This window comes from Mesoplodon bidens (assembly GCF_964165515.1).
Source record: "Mesoplodon bidens genome assembly, chromosome: 1".
Lineage (NCBI taxonomy): Eukaryota > Metazoa > Chordata > Mammalia > Artiodactyla > Ziphiidae > Mesoplodon > Mesoplodon bidens.
In genome coordinates this window covers 134,049,807-134,075,515 of record NC_138176.1, presented here as the reverse complement: position 1 = coordinate 134,075,515, position 25,709 = coordinate 134,049,807, and positions in this window count along the sequence as shown.

Sequence of the window (25,709 nt, the reverse complement as noted above, 5' to 3'; positions counted from 1 at the left end):
TTTCTCTTTACCACTGAATGATATTCCATAGTCTGAATGTACCACAGTTTATCCATCCATCTACCAAAAATATCGTTGTTGCTTCTAAGTTTTGGCAATTATGAATAAAGCTGCTATAAATATCTGTGTGCAGGTTTTTGTGTGGACGTAAGTTTTCAACTCCTTCAGGTAAATACCAAGGAGTTTAATTGCTGGATCATATGGTAAAAGTATATTTAGTTTCATAAGAAACCATCAAACTGGCTCTGCAATTTTGCTTTCCTACCAGCAATAAATGAGAGTTACTGTTAATTCACGTGCTCTCCAAAATTTAGTGTTGTCAGTGTTCTATATTTTGGCCATTCTAATAAGTATGTAATGGCATTTTGTTGTTTTAATTAGCATTTTCCTGATGAGAAATGATGTGGAATATCTTTTCATATGCATATTTGCCATCTGTATATCTTTGGTGAAATATCTGTTTAAGGTCTTTGGCCCATTTTCTAATTGGATAATTTTCTTCTTATTGTTGATTTTTAAGAGTTCTTTGTATATTTTGGAAAATAGTCCTTTTTCAGATGGGTCTTTGTGAATATTTCCCAGTCTGTGGCTTGTCTTCCTATTCTCTTGGCATTGTCTTTGGAAGAGCAAAATTTTTAATTTTAATGAAGTCCAGTTTATCAATTATTTCTTTCATGGATTGTGCATTTTTTGTTGTCTCTAAAAAGCCGTCAACACAAGGTCATTTAGGTTTCCTCCTTTTTATTTTTTATGAGTTTATAGTTTTGTGTTTTATGTTTATGTAGGTCTGTGATCCATTTTGAGTTCATTTTTGTGAAGGGTGTGAGGTCTGTCTGCAGATTTTGAAAAAAATTTTTTTGCATGTGGATGTCCAGTTGTTCCAGCACCATTTGTTGAAAAGACTATCTTTCCTCCATTGTACTGCCTTTGCTCCTTTGTCAGAGATCAGTTGAATGTATTTATGTGGCTCTGTTTATTTTCCCTATTCTGTTTCATTGATCTATTTGTCTGTTTTTTGGCCAGTACCACACTGTCTTGGTTACTGTGTCATTAAAGTAAGTCTTGATGTTAGGTAGTGTCAGTTTTCCAATTTTATTCTTTTCCTCCAATATCGTGTTAGCTCTTCTGGGTCTTTTGTCTCTTCATACAGACTTTGGAATCAGCCCATCAATATCCACAAAATAACTAGCTGATATTTTGGTTGGTATTACACTGAATCTATAAATCAATTTGGGAAGAACCTCTTGACAATATTGAATCTTCCTATCTATGAACATAGAATATTTATTTATTTAGTTCTTCTTTGATTTCATTCATCAAAGCATTGTTGTTTTCCTTATATACATCTTGTACATCTTTTATTAGACTTATACTTTAACATTTCATCTTTTTCAGGGTAATGTCGATAATATTATGTCTTTAATTTCAAATTCCACTTGTTTATTGCTGGTATATAGGAAAGTGGTTGACTTTTGTATATTAATTTTGTATCTTGAAACCTTGCTATAATTGCTTATTTCAGGAGTTTGTTGTTATTATTGATTCTTTAGATTTTTTACATAAATAGTAATGTCATTTGCAAACAAAGACAGTTTTTATTTTTTTTCCCAATCTGTATCTTATTTCCTTTTCTTATTATATTATCTAGAACTTCCAATATTATATTTAAAGGAATGGTGAGAGGAGATATCCTTGCCTTGAACCTGATCTTAGTGGGAAAACTGAGTTTCTCACCATTAAGTACTATGTTATCTATAGGTTTTTTATAGATATTCTTTATCAAGTTGAGGAATTCTTCTCTATCCCTATTTTACTGAGAGTTTTTATCACGAGTAGGTGTTCACTTTTGTCAAATGCTTTTTCTGAATCTATTGATATGGTCATGTGATTTTTCTTCTATATTCTATTCATGTGATGTATTATATTAATTTATTTTCAACTGTTGAACTAGACTTGCATACCTGGGATAAATCCCACTTTGTCATGAGGTATACTTTATTTTTTTATACATTGTTGATTTTGATTTGCTAATATTTTGTTGAAAATTTTTGCAGCTATATTTCATGAGTCTAGTGTTCTATTTTTGTAATATTTTTGTCTGGCTTTGGTATTAGGGTACTGTTGGCCTCATTAAATTAGATAGGAATTGTGTCTTCTGCTCTGTTCTCTGAGATTGTAGAGAATTGGTATAATTTCTTCCTTAAATGTTTGATAGAATTCACCAAAGACCCAATCTGAGACACTCTATAACTTATTGTTAACTAAAATATCCGTGAAAACCCTTAAATAACTTAAACACATGTGGTAAAAAAGTAGTACTATTCTTTGTTCTTTTTTTTTAAATTCTGTTTTCCCATGGACATTTAGTCTAAAAATTAACTTTAGGAACCTTTTATTCTGTCCTAATAATTTTTCAGATAAGAAACCAGAGATGTGTATTGGTGAAATAACTTGCTCAAGTTCACAAGCTAATTAGTGCCAGACCTAAGAGTAGGTTCTCTCTCCACAGTACTGCATTGTTACCAGCTAAGTGGCAACAAATAAGAAATGTTTGTACAGAAAGGTGCATGCTACAATGCTACTAGTTGTAAGAACTCACTCGGACAGAAGTTCCTTCCTTTAAATAATCCATCATCTTCTTCCATGGGTCTGCTATTTGTATGCCATTCATTTGGACAGTTTAATTATTGGTAAAATAATTCCAACTGCCATTGGAAAAAAACACTTTTTATTATTTTTTGGAAAAATATTAGCTACAGCTTTTCCCATCTGAAAAGAAAGAAAAAACACCAACTTATCAAGAAGGAAAAGTTGGAGGGCTATCTTCTTAACTATGATGACTTGGGAAGTAAAATCTCATTATGCGAAGAAAGAGGTTGTGGGAGAAAGGTGTTTGCCTTGATAGATAAAACTGACTCTTCACTGTCCCTGGTCCTTCTCAAGGGATCTGTTGATACTTTCATTCATTCAACAGACACTTTTGAACATCATTTTGTGTCAGGCACTATTCTAAACTATAGAGATATCTAGTAGAAGTTATTAAAGTAAACCAAGTCCTTGCCTTTAGATAACTTACTTTCTAGTGAAGGGAAACAGACATAATCCAACAAGGAAATAAATATATAACATTCCAAATAAAATAGGGAATGGGATTTGGGGACATTCATTCAACATGTATTTATTTCACATCTGTTATATGTAAGTGCAATCTCACCTCTTGGAAATGCAAAGACAGAAGTGTTTCATCCTTGGGAATTCACAGTGGGAAACACAGATGAATAAACAGGCAAAGTTAGATTAAAGCTTTATAGAAGAGCAAAAATGGAATATAGAAACTTGTACATTCTGCCTTATTCTTTCCAGAGTTATGGTGATTGGGAAGATGCCATTAGCATAAGCTAGTTGGAAGAAAAGTAACTACCTGGTCAATTGGCAGCCCCACCCTGATGATCAGACCTCTCATTGCTGAACTTAGATAGGTTTTTACTATAGCAAAGGAACTGTAAATAAAAGAACTGTGAAAGAACTATGGGTATTCTACAGAGTAACCCAGACTATTAGAAACATAATATGAGCCACAAATAAAAGCCACATATGTAGTTTAAATTTTTCTAGTTGCTTGATCAAAAGTGAAATGGATTTTAATAATATATTTTATTTAACTTGATATGTTCAAAATATTATCATTTCAACATTTAATTACTATAAACTTATGAATGAGATTTATATATTTTTCTTTCCATACTGTCTTCAAAATCTAGTACATATTTCCACCTAAGCACAACTCATTTTGGACTAGTGATATTTCAATTGTTCAATAATTCATGTCTACCATATTAAACAGCATAGCTATAGAACTTTCCATCTCAGCCTACCCTGCCTTTCCGCTGAGATTTTTATCTTAGACAATAAAGATATGTAGAGATTTCAGCATAGTTAGAGTATGGATTTTCTAGATTGTTTTGATTACAAAATTGCAGCTGGCAATTTTGGGGGCTTTTCTGTTTACGTTGAATATTTGGTTAATATTTCTAATAAGTTTCAAGGTAGTAGACATTTTTGTGTAGAGAAAGATGATGCTGTATCTGAATAAAATAAGCCGAATTTCTGTGAATCTCTTAGCTCTGCTAAATTACTATAAAATTATTAATTATTTTAAAAATCAAAATTTTTTTTTCTTTTTCTTTATTTTTTTGGTCCAATAACAATGAGAGTATGAAGGTCAGGCTCAAGTGTCCCAAGATTTTCTGAAATTGTACAACACAGTGTAACAGAGAAGAAACTGCATTTCTTCTGGTTTCTCATTGAGTTACATAGTCACTAAGAACTGCCAACTTGCTGACTATATATATTTTTAAGTTCAAAAGGCAAAAGGTGACTATTCACCATTGACCTGCTTGTCAAAAACACTGAACAATTTTTTCTAGATGCTGACAGTTTATATGAGTTTTTTCCTGCTTTGTCCTTACAGCCTTCTCTCACAGGTGTTTTCTTTCTGTGCATTTTCAGAACATTTGTTCAGGTGATGCTTGAATTTATAAACTCACTAAAGTTTAAGATCTAATTTAGTCAATCAGAACCAAGAGTCTGTAATCTGGAAAGGTAGATTTTAGGTGTCACAATACAGTATAAATAACATACGTCATTTAAAAGATAATCTATTTTTGATATTTAATTAGTAAGTTATTGGTAATTATGACTCAACATAACTATGGAAAGACTAATAATGAAATATCCTCCAAATCTAAATGATATTCTTATAGGACACAAATTAAAAGTTTTTCTTTTATGTATATAATCTGACCAGAAAATGAAAAAAGTTAATTAATTATTCTTCACTGTAGTAATTTATGGTTAACTTCCATTTTTTAATTTTTCTAATTGAATAGTTAGTTGATAGCTATATAAAGACATTTTTATTCCTCTATACTGTTTCCCTGCCTTTGTTTCAGGTCAAGTGGTATTGAAGCATTGATCTTTTGTAGGTTGCAATTTTCTCATTAATACAACTTGAGGACACCACTATGTTCACCCCAAAACAAGCTGAAATGCAGTCATCAAATACGTACAACAGAATATGTTATAAACCTTTAACTTTTCTTTGGTGATTTACTGGGGAAATGTTTAAACCTCTCCAATAATTTTAACATTCCTGAGTATATTTACTCTATTTGTATTATGTTGGTCCACTTTACTTGAGATATTAACTTGAGAAAAAAGATCTGCCAAATTACCTTAGGTTTCCTATTTGTCAGCATGAAATACAAAATGTTAAAATATTTTTCTTCTAAACACAATTTATTTTTTAAGTCAGTATTTAAAAGTTAGGGGTTGACCAAGTTTACTAATTGAACATTTTTATTATTAGATTATAAAGTTGCTTAAACATGTCTATGTATGCCATTTATTTTATCCTGAGACTACAGATTTTTAACTTAAATCTATATTCTGTTACTGGGTTGAACCTCTCTTTTAAATTGTCATAATTACTTTTCCTTTGATGTATATTCCTCTTTTAAATTTCCTTTGGTATGAGAATCTGCAGATATTTTATAGTGTAGTATTTGTTCCTCCATATTTTATTTGTTATAGCATGCTATGAAAACTACATTCAGACTTTGAAAATTTCATTAGACATTTTAGTAGTAACTTCCTACAAAATTTTTAAGGAAAGCATCACTATTTTATAGTTAAAAAAGGAAAAATAGAATAAAGAGGCAATTCTAGAAATTCCAAATGGTCTATTCAAATCTAGGGGCAATTGCAGTAGACAATGCTGATTCGCCAGAGATCTAGTGTCCCAGTTAGCTAGTTATACAGATAGACTCAGGCATCTAAAGTGTATTTTCTTAACATCATTTTTTATCTAGTTATTATAAGCCTATTCATTAAGTAGAAAGAAAACACAAAAAATTTAGTCATGAGATGAAAATGACAAAAGTAGGATATTTTATTGTTAGCTCTCTAAGGAAAAGAGCCAACATAGGTTCTCAGGATGTTTATTAGGACAAAGTCCTGATAAATAATTTTGATCAAACAAAAATATTTGAAAGGAGAGGTAAACTGAGGTATAGAGAGTAGACCAAATTATCTGAAAGAGTATTTGTTCAACAATTTTTAAAATTTTTTATTTTGAGGTGAGTATAGATTCACAGGAAATTGCAAACACACACACACACACACACACACACACACACAGATTATGCATGCTTCACCCATATTTCCCCAGTGGTAACATAATGAGTAATCATAGTATAGGATCAAAACCAGGAGATTGACATTGGTATATGCTACACAGAATTCATTTGTGTGTGTGTGTGTGTGTGTGTGTGTGATATGTAGTGCTATGCATTTTTATCACATGTATGGATTCATGTTACTACCACCACACTCAAGATACAGAGCTGTTACAGTACCACAAGGTCCATCAGACTAACCCTTCATAGCCTCGCCCAAACGTTCTCTCATCTCTATCCCTAACCTCTGTAAACCACAAATCTATTGTCTATCTCTATAATTTTGCAATCCAGAAATGTCAAATAAATGGAATGATACAATATCTAATCTTTTGAGACTGGCTTTTTATTCACTCAGCAAACGCCCTTGAGATCCACCCAAGTTTTTGTATGAACTTCACATTCTCTTTCTCCTCTCTAGGATTTCAGCGCTAGACAGAGAGTCCTGTATTGGTCTGCAGGTCCTTGCGGCTCTATTCTTTTTTTTTTTTTTTTTTAAGTCTGTATTCTCTCTGTTTTTCAGATTATTCAGTTAGGGTAAAATCTATTGACATATATTTGAGTTCACTGATTCTTTTTTCCGTCATCTCATTCTGCTATTGAGCCTATCCATTGAGATGTTCTCCCCCAGCACCCTTTGGTTACTATATTTTTCAGATCTATGATTTCTTTTTGTTTCTTTTTTATATTCTCAATTCCTTTGACAAGATTTTCTATTTTTTCACTTGTTTCATGACTGCTCATAATTGCTCATTGAAGCATTTTAATGATCACTACTTTAAAATCCTTGTCTGGTAACTACAGTTTCTCAGTAATCTCAATGTTGATGTCTCTCGATTGTACTTTATACAAGTTGTTTATTTGTAAAAGAGAAATTATTTGAAAAAGAGATTTTTTTATTGTCATGTGGCTATTTTGGGTATTACGTTGTGAGACTCTGGATTCCATATAATCTTTTTTAGTAGGCAGTTGTCCTGTTTAGGATACATTGGAGTTAGATGAGGGTGAAGGTTCAGCTCCTCATTGGTTCTTGTTGACACCGAGGTAGGGTGGGGGAGATCAGAGTGTTGAGTAATCTTGCCTCACACAGCCTCATTCAGTCTTGTTGCTGCTGGATGGGGGTGCAGGCTCAGCTCGTCATTAGGTCTTGCTGGTACTGAGACATGGTAAGTGGAGTGCTAACTAACCCACCTTCTACCACATTGTTAGGTATTATTGCTGCTGGCTGTGGTTGGTGACTCAGCTCCCTGCTGGGCCTTCATGAAATTTCCATAGTAGGTGAATTAGAGCATTGCCTAATTCCTTCTTCTGTATAGAGTATTGAAGACCTACTCCCTGTTTAGGTACACTGACATTACCCTAGTAGTATAATTAGAGCATTGCCTCTTTATGCCAAGTAGGAGATGGAAGATCAACTCCTGTGGTTGGCAAACTCTAAAACTGTCCCTCAATATTTTTGTCTTTAATCCCCATGACCATAAGTATAGAGATATCTTGCCCATGATTATGTCATTACAGAGTAAAATGGATTTTGCAGATGTAATTAAGGTTTCTAATCAGTTGACTTTGAGATAATCAAAATGGAAATTATCCTAGTGGGTCTAATCTAATTATATGAACCCTTTAAAAGCAGAGATACTTCTCTAGCTAGTAGCAGAATGGGAAGTCAAAGATATTCAAAGGAAAAAAAAAGATTTCAGGCATCTTTGCTGGTTTTAAAGATGGAAGGGGACATGTTCAAGGAGCATAGAGCAGCCTCAAGGGGCTGTAAGCAACCCCTAAGCAACAGCAACCAATTATTAAAAGTAGGATTATGGTGGTTGATTATATGAATAAGATGCTTAAAGATTTTTCTGAGACATGCATATTAAGCTACCTGATTATGTCCCTTGAGTGGTATCCCTAGGCCACTACCAAGCCATCTGTTGTACAGAACCTTGTATTATGTGACTCTCAAGATGTTCATCTTAATTTAATTACCTAAGGATGGCCCAGGTCATTGCTTTATTACTAAAAGTTAGAGTAATCCAAAGTGTCTAAGTTATCCTAACTCTTAGTGGAATTTTAAAAATAATAATCACAATTTGTTTTCTCTAACTGAGTGCTGTGATAGCAGAATGTGAATGAGAAAAATCATAAATGAGGATGATCTGTGGAGATAGATCTGATTTTATGCTGGGTATAAAGAATATGGCTTAGAATAATTTGGTTTGTTTTTCATTGAATCACTATTTTTTATATGAATTGTCATTTTAAAACTTTATTATTGCATAGAGTTTGTAGATATGATCCTTTGTCAATACAAAGACTCAATAATGGAGCAGAGGAACTAATACAAAAGAAAACTTTAAAGGATTTTCCTATCTCCATATCTTTGATGGCAAGGACAGTGAGCAACAGTATTAAGAGCACATAGATCCAGAAAACGTGGGAGAATCTCCTGCTAAAGGATTCTTGAAGAAGTTTCATTGCAAAGTTAATTTTTTGGAAATACAAGTAATGCTCACAGGAACAGTCAGGATTTCAAGGCTGCTTATCCAAAGTTTTAAAATCTATTACAGTACAAAAGAGAAATACAGACTTTAGTGGAAGAAGCAATAATTTCCTGAATGTTAAAGAAAACACTTAACAGTTATATAAAAGTAGGAGTAAACTTTATTTACAACTGCAGCTATATTCTCAAATTCAGTATTGAAATCAATCAAGACTGAAAAGCTAAAGTGTCATTTACAAGCTATTCCCTCATGGTTCCTTTTTACTCAAATCACATTTGGAGCCTGTCTTCTGTGATAGAAGGTAATATTTGCTGAATGTACTGGGTGGCATTTGCAATATGCCCTTACTGAAATCCCAAATCATATTTATAAAGAAAGGTTCAGTCAAAAAACATTTTCAACCCATTTACTGATACATACTTTATAATCTTCAGTACTTTCCCTGTTTCCTAATATACAAGTTTGTTACAAACTGACTATCATGCAAAGGAGAGGAAAATAATATTTTTTACATGTCAAGAACACAAGATTTCAAGCTGATTTTTACGTTGGTGAATATGTGTCGTTGGCTAGATTTGCTTAAACATTCCCTGAAATGAATTCAAGACTGTTTTCAGGTATCAGATGAAAAACCATATGTAAGAATAAAGATCCTATATTTGTGTTACTGAAGAGTTTTGTTTCCTCCATAGATATATTACATATAAAATGTAAATCAAAAAATAAGGCTAAAAAAGTTGTTTCCTGAGCATCTACAAAATTTATGATAAATCTGTTTTTCCCTTTCCAACATTAGATGTTTGTGTGTTGTTACCAAAACTATTTATGCACAAGTGAAGATTTTCAAAGTTCAGGAGGATTTAGGGTGGAGAAAAGGAAGAATGTATTGAATACAATGATATACAACTATATACTTTTCAAAATAGGCTCATTTTTTTTACCTTAAATGGCTGAAATTTTGCTATAACTACAAAGTAAATAAGAATTGCATAATCATGCATATCTTAACATGAAGATTTTGAATATAAAATATATACATTTAATATATGGCAAACCTTTGAAATTAGTGAAAATTAAATTAAAGTCTAATAAATACCTATTTTTAGCTGGCTAGCTATTTGAAGAATAAAATGAAGCTGGATTTCTCTGTCTCTATATCAGAAATAATTCTGGCTGACTCAGAATTTTAAACAAAAAAGGCAGCTACTAAATAAATTATGAGTGAATATTCATTGTGGAAAAGTGACACAAATTCCAAAAGAGCCTTATGTTGAAATAAAATCATCACAAAAAATTATGGAAGATAAATTCAAAATCTAGTTCTATGGTTAAAAGAGATAATATGCACATTCTTTTTATTATAAAATAAACAGTAATAAATTAGTAAAAGGAACATCCCAAATAAATGAGAGTAAAAAATGAAATGAATTATAAAACAAATGATCAACCTCACTAATAAAGAAGTTAAAAATAGATTTCAAAAAGTACCTTCCCCATCTATCTATTTACATTTTTCTATACCAATATATATGTTCACATTTCATCAACAGTCTCATAAAAGAACTTTCTTTTCTCCATGCCAACAACAGTCTTAATTATTTTTGTCAATCTTATATGATGGGCAAAGATAAGCAAAGACAAAATTATTGTTGGCATGGAGAAACAAATCTCTTTATATGCAGTTGATGGAATGTGAACGCAATTTCTACATCATTTTGAATCATTTATTAAAAGACAAACATTTTAAAGAGTTTGTATGCCACATTCTCATCTTTAGAATATCACAAACATATTTGCATGAATGGGACAATACAAGCATCTATATACTGTTGACCCTTGAACAATACTGGGGTTAGGGGCACCAATCCTCTACACCAACCAGCTGAGGACCTGTGGTACATATTTAGTGAAAAAAAAATCTGCATGCAAGTGGACCCGCATTTCAGACCAGTGTTGCTCAAGGTCAACTGTAGAAGGTTTTCAGTTTTTCACATCATTGTTCTGCTCTTCCTCTTTAGTAGATTGATAAATGAAATATGACCCACCCATATGACTATATCTATTTGTAGCAACAACAAAAAATAAAAACGGATGTTTAGAATTTAGTGTGAAACAGCAAACAAAACATTGTAAAATACTTAGTATAGTATCAGGGTGTTTATTAAAATATGCAGTAATAATATATGATTTATTATCATGCAAGCATATAAGACATATTGAAATGAATTAATCATATTTCATCATTTATTTCACAAATACTTTGAGACTCCACACTATGTCAATCATGTGGTTCTTTCTCTTTTTTATGTCATTATTATGCAACCATATGATTATTAATTATTTTGTAATAGTTGTGCAAATAGTTGGTACACATATATCTACATGGTAAAAATAAGCAATAAAATGAACATCTTTTTTTTTCTTTTTGCGGTACGCGGGCCTCTCTCTGTTGTGGCCTCTCCCGTTGCGGAGCACAGGCTCCAGACGTGCAGGCTCAGTGGCCATGGCTCATGGGCCCAGCCGCTCCGCGGCATGTGGGATCTTCCCGGACCGGGGCACGAACCCATGTCCCCTGCATCGGCAGGTGGACTGTCAACCACTGCGCCACCAGGGGAGCCCTAAAATGAACATCTTTTAATCCACAATCCAACTAATTGGAACTTTGCCAATAACACTGCATCATCTTCTGTGCTTCTCCAAATTACCATCAAATACCTCCTTTTATTTTAATTATTATTCCCAAACTGTGTGTATTATTCCCTTACTTTTCATTTTAATATTTATCAAAGTATAATATTCGTATAGGAAACAACAAGTAAGTGACCAGTTTGATGATTTTCACACTTACACAATAAAGCAAAACAAATACAAAAACAAAAAAATAACAACAATCCCCAGATGGAGAAACAGAACTTTACTAGCACCCAAGAAGCTACTCATTCCCCCTTTAAGTCAGTATTTTCTTTGAATGGTAACCACTTCCCTATCTTCTTACACACTGTATCACTTTTGCCTGTTTTTGAATTTTATATAAATAGAATTATTTCATAGTGTTTTGTTTCTTTTGTTCAATATTATGTTGTAAATTTCGCCTATCTTGTTCAATGAGGCAATGGCTCATATAGTCTCGTTAGATAGCTGTTTGTTATAATATAGTCTAATTTATTGTTTTTTCTCACAGTTTGTACTTTTGCATCGTGTCTTTAAAATATTTTATACCCTGTGACCATAAAGGTAGCATATATTATATTTAAAAATTTTTATTGCTTACAGTATTTAAATTTAAATCAGTGACCAATGTGGAATTATTTTCTATGTATGTGGTGAGTTAGGGTCACAAGTTTCATTTTTTTCCATAAGGATTTTCACACTGAATAGCCCACGCCTTTTCCCATACCTGAAACCCACACTTTCATCACTGCATTCCCACATCACTCTTACATGGTTTATTTAGAGTTACACATATGATATGGCTGCATAAAACCACTGAAGCCTCTTCGGTTTACAGCTACATCTTTGGATAAAATACAAAAAATCTCCTTGGAAAGAAAAAGAAGAGACTCTGCATTGACAAATTGTAGAGAAATAGAAAGGAACTGACTACCTTTTGCACTCTCTGTAGTCATGCACAGAACATGATCAAAAGGCATTACAGTGTCCTTCTGTTTCACGATGAGGCCTGTGTATACTCACTTCCCCATCAGCATCGTTATTCAAAACAACGGGTCTCTTGTTAAAATTTCAAATTTCTTGGGCGAAAATATATCCACAGGGTTCAGATGAGGCCAGGCATTGCTTCTTCAGTATCTGAAGCACCAGAAAAATATGTTAATTCCTGAAGGAAACGATATTAAACTTGTATCAGATTCAGCTGCTTTGATTCAGCAAGCCCCAACAGTTAAAAACATGGATATCAGAAAATTTTTGGATAGTAATTATGTTGCTGAAAAAGGATGTTCAGCAGGCTGATAGTTAAGACCTAAGTTGTCCAGCTACAAAAACAGTAAGGTGCTGGATGATTCCTGTTTATTTTTTTATTTATTTTTTTTTTTCGCTGTACGCGGGCCTCCCACTGCTGTGGCTTCTCCTGTTGCAGAGCACAGGCTCCGGACGCACAGGCTCAGGGGCCACGGCTCACAGGCCCAGCAGCTCCGCAGCATGTGGGATCTTCCCGGACTGGGGCATGAACCTGCGTCCCCTGCATCGGCAGGCAGACTCTCAACCATTGCGCCACCAAGGAAGCCCTGTTTATGATGTTTTAAAGACACAATTAATGCCCTGTGTCAGAAAAAAAAAAAAGTTAATAAGCAGCTTTTCACTCTTTGAATGGGCCAGGCACATTTCCTACTTCTCTGACCTCAAGTTGGAGGACCAGGTCATTTTGTTCTGGGCAGGGTAGAAGGGATTACTGATTACCTCCTCTTTCCACTTGGTTTCTGTGCAGGATGGCATCCTTCTGGCCATAGGCTTATACATCCACCTGAGCAGTGTCTATAGTGCTGGGGTTGGCTCCATCTTTGACAGAGTTCTGACTGAGCTGGTGTTCAAAATGAAGCAGATGGATAAGTTGTAGCTGGGAATCCTGCAAGCCATTGTGCATTTAACCCAGATGCCAAGGGTCTGTCCAAACTCCCAGAGGTTCAGTGGAAGTTTATGTTATTCTTGAGGCCTATACCAAGCAGAAGTATCTGGAACAACCAGGCAGCTTTGCAAAAGTGCTGCTGTGCTCCCTCCATCCTGTGCTCCATCAGCTTGAAATGCCTGGAGCATCTCTTCTTCAAGCTCACCGGGGACATGTCCATTGACACCTTCCTCATGGAGATGGAGATCCTGCTGCAGATTATTTGAGCCTCACCAGTTACAGCCTCCTGTACCTCATAATTGTTTATGATAAATGTAAACAAGTATAATCAGATTGTAGAGGGAAGAAAAAATTTGGAGAAGTCGAGCACATTAGGGAAATGAAGATATTAAGGAATAAAGAAAGGTATTCTGAAATGAATGAAAAGTAAGAGCATTTGCACTAGCAAACTTACTGCATGAGAAATGTTAAAGAAATTTCTTTAGGCTGAAGGAAAATGATACCAGAGGGAATCCTGGGTCTTTAAGAATGAAGAGAGACCAGAAATGCTAAACACCTAGTTAAATACAGTAGATTATTTTTTGTTTTAATTTCTTTAAAATATAAACACATATTGACAGCAAAAAGTATAACAATGTCCAATGGGACTTTCAGCATATGTAATAGATTTAACAACTATAAGATAAAGCTTATGGAGGTATAAAGAGACTTAAATGGCAGCAAACATCCTATATTTTATTGAAGTAGTGCAACATTATTCTGAGACGACTGTGAACACTTGAATATATGTATTTAAATTCCTAGAGTAAGAAAAAGTTATACAAAGAGATATAGCCCAAAATCTAATAGATACCTTAAAATACAGTGATCCAAAAGAACGGGTAAAAGGTAAAACAGAGCACCAAAAATCAGAAGAGACAAACAGAAAACAAGCAATAAATGAGACTATATCAACCACATGAGACTATATCTAACCATAACTATAATTACATTAAATGTTACTGGTCTAAGCACCAAGAACCAGAGACTGACAGTGGTAGATTAAAATGTAGAACTGCATGGTATGTGGCCTACAAGAAAAATATTTTAAATATAAAGTCACAGGTCGATTAAAAGTAAAGAAATAGAATGAGTCTTACCATACAAACAGTAAGCTTAATAAGATTGGAGTAGCTGTCTTAACATCAGATAAAATAGACTTCAAGACAAAGAATATTACCAGAAATAAAGTAGGACATTTTATAATGAAAAAAGTTAGAAATCTTCAACAGCACATAATTCAAAATGTATATGCACCTCAAATAAAATAGCTTCAAAATACACAAATCAAAAAATTGAATGAATTGCAGAAAGAGACAATTCAACAAACATAGGAGATATTAATATCCCTCTCTCAACAACTGATAGAATAACAAGACAAATAAATCATTAAAGATATAGGAGATCTTAGCATTGTTCATCACTAGAAATATTATTTATTACATTATCACATTCAATATAATGTATACTCAACACACATTCTTTTCTATGGAAAAGAATGCTATTTAGATTGACCATATACTGGACTATAAAATAATACTTTAAAGTTAAAAGGATAAAGTACATAAAGATTTTATTCTCTGACCAAAAGAGAGTTAAATTAAAATAAGATATGTAGACCTCTGTCCCAAATATCTAGACCTTAGTAAAATACATCTATATAATTCATGGGTCAGACAATACACTCCTGGATCATAGATGAAATCAGAAAGGAAATTAGAAAATAGTTTAAACTGAATGACAATTGAAATCCAGCTGATCAATATGTTTGAATCAGCTAAAGAAACACTTGATGGGACACTCATAGCTTAAAATGTTTATATTAGGAAAGAAAAATAATCTAGAATAAATTATCTATGGTTCCAAATTAAGGTATTAGAAAAAGAAAAGCTAAGTAAACCCAAAGTAAATAGAATTAAAGAAATAATAAATAGAAGAGCATATATAAATGCAATGAAAACAGATAGGCAACAGAGAAAATTAGAAAAGCTAAAAATGTGTTTTGATATGATCAGTGTCATCGATAAATTCCTAGGTACACTAATTAAGAGACAAAGAGGTAACACAAATCATCATTATTAAGGGGGCTATTGTTATAGATGTTATAGGATTTAAGATGTAATAATTGAATACTATGAACAACTTTATGCCAACAAATTTGATAACTGAGATGAATGGACATATTTCTTGAAAAAGATAAATTATCAAAATTGACACAACCCCTCCTCCACAAAATCTGAGCTCTATATCTATTGAAGAAATTGAATCTGTTATCAAAATAACTCCAAAAAATTTTCAAGATCCAGATGATTTTGCTGGTGAATTTTATTAAACACTTAAGGAGGAAATAACACACTTAACATAAATCTTTTCAAAAAATAAATGAGGAGGGATGACTGATCAGTTCTTCTAATGAGGCCATTATGAACCTGATATTAAAATCTGACAAAGAAATTGGAAAACAGAAGGAAGCAAGGAAGGAAGGGAGGGCGGGAGGGAAGAAAGGAAAAAGAAAATTACAGAAATGACTTACTGATACATGCAATAGCAAGGATAAATATCAATATCATTGGTACATAGTTTATAATTCCATTTACATAAAATTCTAAAGTTGTAAAATGTTTATATGTGCTAATTACTGTACTTAGTATATCTTAATAAAGTTATAACCTATAACATGATAGGAAAGTGCCTAATAGAGCATATAACAAGTGTTAAATTTTCAGTAAGTTATTATTGTATTAGTAGTTTCTTTGGGTTGCCATAACAAAATGTCATAAACTGGGTGGTTTAAACAACAAAAATTTATTGTCTCAAAGTGTGGATGTCTGAAATCAAAGTGATGGTAAGGCTGGTTCCGTCTGAGGGCTATGAGGGAAAATCTGCTCCATGCCTCTTCCCAGCTTCTGGCGAATTGCTGTCCATCTTTAGCCTTCTTTGGCTTTCTGATACTTCACTCCAATCTCTGTTTCTATCTTCACATGGCAGTCTCCCTGTGTGCCTGTCTGTCCCTGTGCCTAATTTCCACATGTTATAAGAAAATAGGTCACAATGAATTAGGGCCCACCCTAATGACTTCATTTTTATTTTATTTTTTTGGTGGGGGGGTTATGTGGGCCTCTCACTGTTGTGGCCTCTCCCGTTGCGGAGCACAGGCTCCGGACATGCAGGCTCAGCGGCCATGGCTCACGGGCCCAGCTGCTTCGCGGCATGTGGCATCTTCCCGGACCGGGGCACGAACCCGTGTCACCTGCATCGGCAGGTGGACTCTCAACCACTGCGCCACCAGGGAGGCCCATGACTTCATTTTAACTTGATTACCTCTGTAAAAATTCCTTCCAAATAAAGTCACAATCAAAGATATTGGGAGATTGGGAGTTAGGACTCCAACATATCTTTTTTGAGGGATAACAATGAAACCCCTTGGAGGAAGGAATATATTGCAAGAAATAGAAAAATTATTTAAAAAATTAAAAGTTTTTTTTTATATTGAAAAAAAATATCTCTCCAGATTTTCTGTTTATACATCATATTTATGAGGACCATTTGTTCACCCAACTCTAGCTGGTGGTGTTTGAAAGCCACTCTGGTACTCACTGTCCAACATTAATCTAGACCAACTCCTCTTTATATGCTTGATCTTGCTGTTTAAAAAAATTGCTCTTCAACTTCTTGTTCTGTGAATACGTCTCCATACTTAGCATTTGCCTGGCTCCTTTGATGAACGACCAGGTTTGGGTTCCCTTTTCTCCTTGACTTGGTTGCTGTCATCTAGGAAACCACTTTTGGTATTTCCGGCCTTTTCCCTAGGCCCTTTTGTGTTCATCTATCAAGTCCAGTTTTAGTACCATGAAAATGACTGGCTTTACACATCCTCTGTTCAGTCTCCCACAGAAAATGCCCTTACTGATATTTCTGAACAAGCAAAACAATTCTGTGCTCTCTTCCATGTGACAGCACTTGAAAATATTTGAAGAGAACTATTTTATTCTTTTAATATACTACTTTTTCTTTTGAATTGCCCATCTAAGCCTTGTTTTTCTTGAATTCTTACATATCCTACAAGAATAAACTCAAACATTACCTATCTAAAAATTCTGCAAACCTCAAACCCTGGCTGTGTTGATCATTACTTCTGCCAAGTTGTAGTTCTCTGTATGCCTTAGATTATCTATTATAATTTATTGTAATTATTTAGTTAATCTTATTTTACCCACAATGCTATCTGCTTCTTGAGTAAGGATATCTTGTTTAAATCATCTTTTCAATTCCAGGGCAAATAATTAAAATTAAAATGAAAACTTACAGGCAATCAGTAAATTAAATTTGAATGAATGAATGAATAAAAGAGTCATGAGCTCTGTAAGCATTATCTTCAAGTTGAATAGTCCTCAGTTCTCCAATATCTTATTATATTAAGTCTACTATCTGTCTGGTTAAACATCTGAGTGCAGGCTCATTAGTCCATGCTTTGCTTAAAATGCAATGAGCAGAACTGAACAAAATGATTTGAAATACAGCTTCCAGTTAGAAGTTACTGCAAATTTTTGTTCTGAGAATGACACATAACATTAGTTAGGATAATCTAGATTTTGGTGAAATATAGTACCTGTGATGGTTAATTTTATATGTCAACATAACTGGGCTAAGGGATGTCCAGATAGCTAACCTTATAGCTAACCAGTTAGGATTAGGGTTGGGGTTAGGGTTAGCTAACTTTATTTCTGGGTGTGTCTGTGAGGGTACTTCCAGAAGAGATTAGCATTTGAATCTATAGACTGAGTAAAGAAGATTGCACTCACCTATGCAAGTGGCATCATCCAATGCACTGAGGGTCTGAATAGAACAAAAAAATGGAGGAAGAGAAAACTTGCTCTTTGCCTGAGTTGGGACGTCTATCATCTCCTGCTCTCTAACATTGGTGCTCTTAGTTCTCTGGCCTTCAGACTTGGACTGGGACTTATTATCCTCCCCCTCTCCCCACTCCCCCTTCTTGGGCCTTTATACTTGGACTGGGACTTAAACACCATTGGCTTCCCTGGTTCTCAGGCCTTCGGACTTGGTTCTCTGGAAGATATCAGATGTGGGACTTCTCAGCCTCCACAACTGCATAAGCCAATTCCTATAAAAATATATAAATATATAGATATATACAGATTATATACAGATCTCTCTATATATATACATACATATATACATATATATGTAATTGGTTCTGTTTCTCCAGAGAATCCTGACTAATACAGTACCCAAATTTTAACTACTTTAAAAATGCTGTAATTCTTTCTCAGGTAACATTTCAGGCTTAGGCAGACATACTCTGAATATTTATTAGGGGCCTAGAGTAATAGCAGCCCTTTATCCTCTATATGTCATATGCAAATTCACTTTTGAGATTATCAACCAGAAAGAAGAAACACTACTGTAGCACAAGCGTAGGGCTTTTTATTAACCAGTACTCACATCGAATGTGCTTTTTGCTCACAGATCGTTGGTTGGAACTTAGTCACCTGGCCAAAACTCATTGCAAAGCAAGCTGAAAAATGCAGCTTAACTGTATGCCCTGAAAGAAGAGGAAACAGATTTGGGGGAACATATAGCAGTTTTATATATGCTGTAGAGACATTCTTTTGTCAGAAAGATTGTCATAAAGGGATAATTAGGGGAGTGAGATAATGACCCAACTACTGAAACCAGTAAAATTTTAGCTAACTTCCTTTGATAGAGCACTATGTTAAAGGCACTGATCTGAGTGAATATCTATCTATCTGTCTACCTATCTATCTTTCTGTCTGTCTATGAACCTACTTACCTATAGTTCTAGCAAAAGAGTGAGTTAAATGTACTTTAAATTTAGAAACTAAGCAAGAACTCCATCTGTTGAGAAATATAATGCAGATACTAGCTAATGAAGTTAAAAACTAATAATAGGGACTTCCTTGGTGGTGCAGTGGTTAAGAATCCACCTGCCAATGCAGGGGACATGGGTTCAATCCCTGGTCTGGGAAGATTCCACATGGCGCGGAGCAACTAAGCCCATGCACCACAACTACTGAGCCTGTGCTCTAGAGCCTGCAAGCCACAACAACTAAGCCCACGTGCCACAACTACTGAAGCCCATGCGCTTAGAGCCCATGTTCCACAACAAGAGAAGCCACCGCAATGAGAAGCCCATGCACTGCAACGAAAATTAGCCCCCGCTTGCTGCAACTAGAGAAAGCCCACATGCAGCAACAAAGACCCAACACAGTCAAAAATAAATGAATGAATGAATAAATAAATAAATAAAACTAATAATAAATTTTATTTTTGAAAAGTAAAACACAATAGAGCAATTTTTCTTAACATCTTGTTTGTATCTGTCTATAGACCTAGATATGTTAATACATATGAATATATTTATTTAAAAAACATAACATTATGAGGTTGATTGATATGATACACAATTGTCTCAATTTTACAGAAGAAAAAAATATAAGCCCATAATTTTCTCAGGTCACATATTGATGAGACAGATCTAGGGCTGAACATAGATCGTTCACTCTGGTAGCCGAACTATGAACCATCATGATGTAGACTACCTTTGGCTATACTGGCAGCAGGAGGTAAAAAAGAAATAAGATAGGTTTCAAAATAAGATAGGTCCAGGCAATGTGTTGAATGCAGGAGGGTAAGGTATAAAAATTTATAAAATATTCCATTATCTAATGTATATTTTGAAGTCCTAGAAAGGTCATGTCACTCTGCTAGATATAAGAATTGTAACTGTACACTTGAGAGAATTAATCATTAATCAAATTAGACTGCCTCACTGTCTATACCTGAAAAGTAATCATCAATCATCAATTCTTCAAAGCAACATTTAATATTTGCCAACTTCATAGTGTGTTTTCATACAACACCTCTTTCTTTTTATAAAAAATAAACATTGCCTGATATGCAATGAGTTTGTTGATGATGTTCCTCTGTTAGATACTCTGCCAGTGGAAGAGCCAACTATGTGAAGACAACAGCAAAGTTCTTTCAAATGAAAAGAGAAGGTCACTACATAAAAATTTATGTCTTAGAAATGTTATATTTTTGGCACTAATGCCTATACTGATTTAATAATTATACAATTTTGTTCTTTACATTCATTCCCTAAATCCTTACAGTTTTCATTTTTTATATTGTATAAGCTAGGGATTTTATCTTTTTTTCCACACAAATAGGCAATTTGAATAACATCACTTATTGAAAAGTCTGTCATGGTCAATGATAATCTGCAATGCCTTCTCTCTCCTATGCCCTGCTTTCCTATATACGTGATTCTGTTTATAGTGCTCTGCTGAGCAATAATGCCTACAGGTATTTGGAAAAGTGAGTCCTCAGAGCTAGTACTTCTTCCAATTTTTTTTTGTTTTTTATGGTCCACTATTTTTCATGTAATTTTTAGGATCAGCTTCACAGTTCATGAAAAACCTTTTGAGGATTTAAATAAAATTGTATAAAATGTATATATTTCTATATTTGTTTAGGACTTCTTACAGATCTTTTGACATAGATTTTATACTTTTCTCTGAAAAGTTCTTCTATATCTTTTATTAAAATTCCATATCAGACCTCCTAAAATTTTGATATTTTTTTCTCTTATTGTGCATGATATATATTAAGATAACTAATCTTTCTGTTTTGGAGACAATAAATTTTGGATGTAAATATTATATGATCTCACATATTATAAATATTCTCTACAAAGTTACTTGAAATTCTTGAGGAATAATTATGATCATGAAGAAAAAATTGCTCTTTTGTGTTTTCCTTTCCAAACATGAAAATTGTTTTTACTTCAAAAGCCAGTACCTGTTCATATTTTCTGTCTTCCTGGTTCAGTCTCAGAAGGTTGTACATTTCTAAGAATTTGTCCATTTCTTCGAGGTTGTCCATTTTATTGGCATATAGCTGCTTGTAGTAATCTCTCATGATCCTTTGTATTTCTGTAGCATCAGTTGTTACTTCTCCTTTTTCATTTCTACTTCTATTGATTTGAGTCTTCTCCCTTTTTTTCTTGATGAGTCTGGCTAATGGTTTATCAATTTTGTTTATCTTCTCAAAGAACCAGGTTTTAGTTTTATTGATCTTTGCTATCATTTCCTTCATTTCTTTTTCATTTATTTCTGATCTGATCTTTATGATTTCTTCCCTGCTGCTAACATTGGTGGGTTTTGTTCTTCTTTCTCTAATTGCTTTAGGTGTAGTGTTAGCTTGTTTACTTGAGATGTTTCTTGTTTCTTAATGTAGGATTGTATTGCTATAAACGTCCCTCTTAGAACTGCCTTTTATACATCCCATAGGTTTTGGGTTCTCGTGTTTTCATTGTCATTTGTTTCTAGGTATTTTTTGATTTCCTCTTTAATTTCTTCAGTGATCTCTTGGTTATTAAGTAGTGTATTGTTTAGCCTCCATGTGTTTGTATTTTCTACAGATTTTTTCCTGTAATTGATACCTAGTCTTATAGCATTGTGGTTGGAAAATATACTGGATACAATTCCAATTTTCTTAAATTTACCAAGGCTTGATTTGTGACCTAAGATATGATCTATCCTGGAGAAAGTTCCACGAGCACTTGAGAAGCATGTGTATTTTGTTGTGTTTGGATGGAATGTCCTATAAATATCAATTAAGTCCATCTTGTTTAATGTATCATTTAAAGCTTGTGTTTCCTTATTTATTTTCATTTTGGATGATGTGTCCATTGGTGCAAGTGGGATGTTAAAGTCCTCAGCTATGAAAGTGTTACTGTCAATTTCCCCTTTTATGGCTGTTAGTATTTGCCTTATGTATTGAGGTGCTCCTATGTTGGGTGCATAAATATTTGCAATTGTTATATCTTCTTCTTGGATTGATCCCTTGATCATATGTAGTATGCTTCTTTGTCTCCTGTAATATTCTTTGTTGTAAAGTCTGTTTTGTCTGATATGAGAATTGCTACTCCAGCTTTCTTTTGGTTTCCATTTGCATGGAATATGAACAGACCAACCACAAGCACTGAAATTGAAACTGTGATTTAAAATCTTCCAACAAACAAAAGCCCAGGACTAGATGCCTTCCCAGGTGAATTCTATCAAACATTTAGAGAAGAGCTAACACCTATCCTTCTCAAACTCTTCCAAAATAGAGCAGAGGGAGGAACACTCCCAAACTCATTCTACAAGGCCACCATCACCCTGATACCAAAGCCAGACAAAGTTTTCACAAAGAAAGAATACTACAGGCCAATATCCCTGATGAACATAGATGCAAATGTCCTCAACAAAATACTAGCAAACAGAATCCAACAGCACAGTAAAAGGATCATGCACCATGATCAAGTGGGGTTTATCCCAAGAATGCAAGGATTCTTCAATATACGCAAATCAATCAATGTGATACACCATATTAACAAATTGAAGGAGAAAAACCATATGATCATCTCAATAGATGCAGAGAAAGCTTTCAACACAATTAAACACCCATTTTTGATAAAAACCCTCCAGAAGGTAGGCATATTGGGAACTTTCCTCAACATAATAAAGGCCATATATGGCAAACCCACAGCCAACATCATCCTCAATGGTGAAAAACTGAAATCATTTCCACTAAGATCAAGAACAAGACAAGGTTGTCCACTCTCAACAATATTATTCAACACAGTTTTGGAAGTTTTAGCCACAGCAATCAGAGAAGAAAAAGAAATAAAAAGGAATCCAAATCGGAAAAGAAGAAGTAAAGCTGTCACTGTTTGTAGATGACATGATACTATACATAGAGAATCCTAAAGGTGCTACCAGAAAACTACTAGAGCTAATCAATGAATTAGGTAAAGTAGCAGGATACAAAATTATTTCACAGAAATCTCTTGCATTCCTATACACTTCTGATGAAAAATCGGAAAGTGAAATCAAGAAAACACTCCCATTTACCATTGCAACAAAAAGAATAAAATATCTAGGAATAAACCTACCTAAGGAGACAAGAGACCTGTATGCAGAAAACTATAAGACACTGATGAAAGAAATTAAAGATGATCCAAACAGATGGAGAGATATACCATGTTCTTGGATTGGAAGAATCAACATTGTGAAAATGACTCTACAACCCAAAGCAATCTACAGATTCAATGCAATCCCTATCAAAGTACCACTGGCATTTTTCACAGAACTAGAACAAAAAATTTCACAATTTGTATGGAAACACAAAAGACCCCGAATAGCAAAAGCAATCTTGAGAAAGAAAAACGGAGCTGGAGGAATCAGGATCCTTGACTTAAATTATACTAGAAAGTTACAGTAATCAAGACACTATGGTACTGGCAAAAAAACAGAAATATAGGTCAATGGAACAGCATAGAAAGCCCAGAGATAATCCATGCACATATGGTCACCTTATCTTTGATAAAGGAGGCAAGAATATACAATGGAGAAAAAACAGCCTCTTCAATAAGTGGTGCTGGGAAAAGTGGATAGCTACATGTAAAAGAATGAAATTAGAACATTCCCTAACACCATACACAAAAATGAACTCAAAATGGATTAAAGACCTAAATGTAAGGCCAGAAACTATCAAACTCTTAGAGGAAAACATAGGCAGAACACTCTATGACATAAATCACAGCAAGATCCTTTTTGACCCACCTCCTAGAGAAAGGGAAATAAAAACAAAAATAAACACATGGGACCTAATGAAACTTAAAAGCTTTTGCACAGCAAAGGAAACCATAAAGTAGATGAAAAGACAACCCTCAGAATGGGAGGTAATATTTGCAAATGATGTAACTGACAGAGTAATCTCAAAAATTTACAAGCAGGTCATGCAGCTCAATATCAAAAAAACAAACAACCCAATCCAAAAATGGTCAGAAGACCTAAATAGACATTTCTCTAAAGAAACACACAGATTGCCAACAAACATGAAAGGATACTCAACATCACCAATCATTAGAGAAATGCAAATCAAAACCACAATGAGGTATCACCTCACACCAATAAGAATGGCCATCATCAAAAAATCTACAAACAATAAATGCTCGAGAGGGTGTGGAGAAAAGCGAACCCTGTTGTACTGTTGGTGGGAATGTAAATTGATACAGCCACTATGGAGAACAGTATGGAGGTTCCTGAAAAAACTAAAAATACATCTACCATACGACCCAGCAATCCCACTACTGGACATATACCCTGAGAAAACCATAATTCAAAAAGAGTCGTACCAAAATGTTCATTGCAGCTCTATTTACAATAGCCCAGACATGGAAGCAACCTAAGTGTCCATCACCAGATGAATGGATAAAGAAGATGTGGCACATATATACAATGGAATATTACTCAGCCATAAGAAGAAATGAAGTTGAGTTATTTGTAGTGAGGTGGACAGACCTAGATTCTGTCATACAGAGTGAAGTATATCATAAAGAGAAAAACAAATACTGTATGCTAACACATATGTGTGGAATCTAAAAAAAAAAAAATGGTCATGAAAAACCTAGGGGCAAGATGGGAATAAAGACACAGACCTACTAGAGAATGGACTTGAGGATACAGAGAGAGAGAGAAGGGTAAGCTGGGACAAAGTGAGAGAGTGGCATGGACATATATACACTACCAAACGTAAAATAGATAGCTAGTGGGAAGCAGCCGCATAGCACAGGGAGATCAGCTTGGTGCTTTGTGACCACCTAGAGGAGTGGGATATGGAGGGTGTGAGGGAGGGAGATACAAGAGGGAAGAGATATGGGGACATATGTATATGTATAACTGATTCACTTTGTTATAAAGCAGAAACTAACACACCATTGTAAAGCAATTATACTCCAATAAAAATGTTTTAAAAAAAGCCTGTACCTGCATTTTATTGCTCACTAGAAGGAGTCCTTTCCTAATTTCTAAATTTAAAGTACATTTCAATCATTTTGTGGTATACCTTTTTATCAAGTTGTGGAAGCTTACTTCTATTGATAAGTTGCTGAGATGTTTCAGTGAAATACTAGTTTTTGTATATTGCATTGATTTTATGTTTCTCACCTTAAAATGTTAATATATTTAATAACTTTTATATTTATTTTAATTATAAATTATACTTGCATTTCTGAGACAGGTTGAACCTGATCATGATATATACTTATTTTATGAAATTTTGTTGCATTCAGTGTGCTCATATTTTATGCACAATATATTTATGATAACTTGTGAAATTAGATGATAATTTTAATTTATCACATGATTCATTCCTGCCTTTGGTATCAAAGATGTACTTGCTTTATGTAATGAACTTGGGGACATTCTGTTTTTTCTATTATCTCAATGTTTATATGAGATTGATAATATATATTACTTGAAGTTT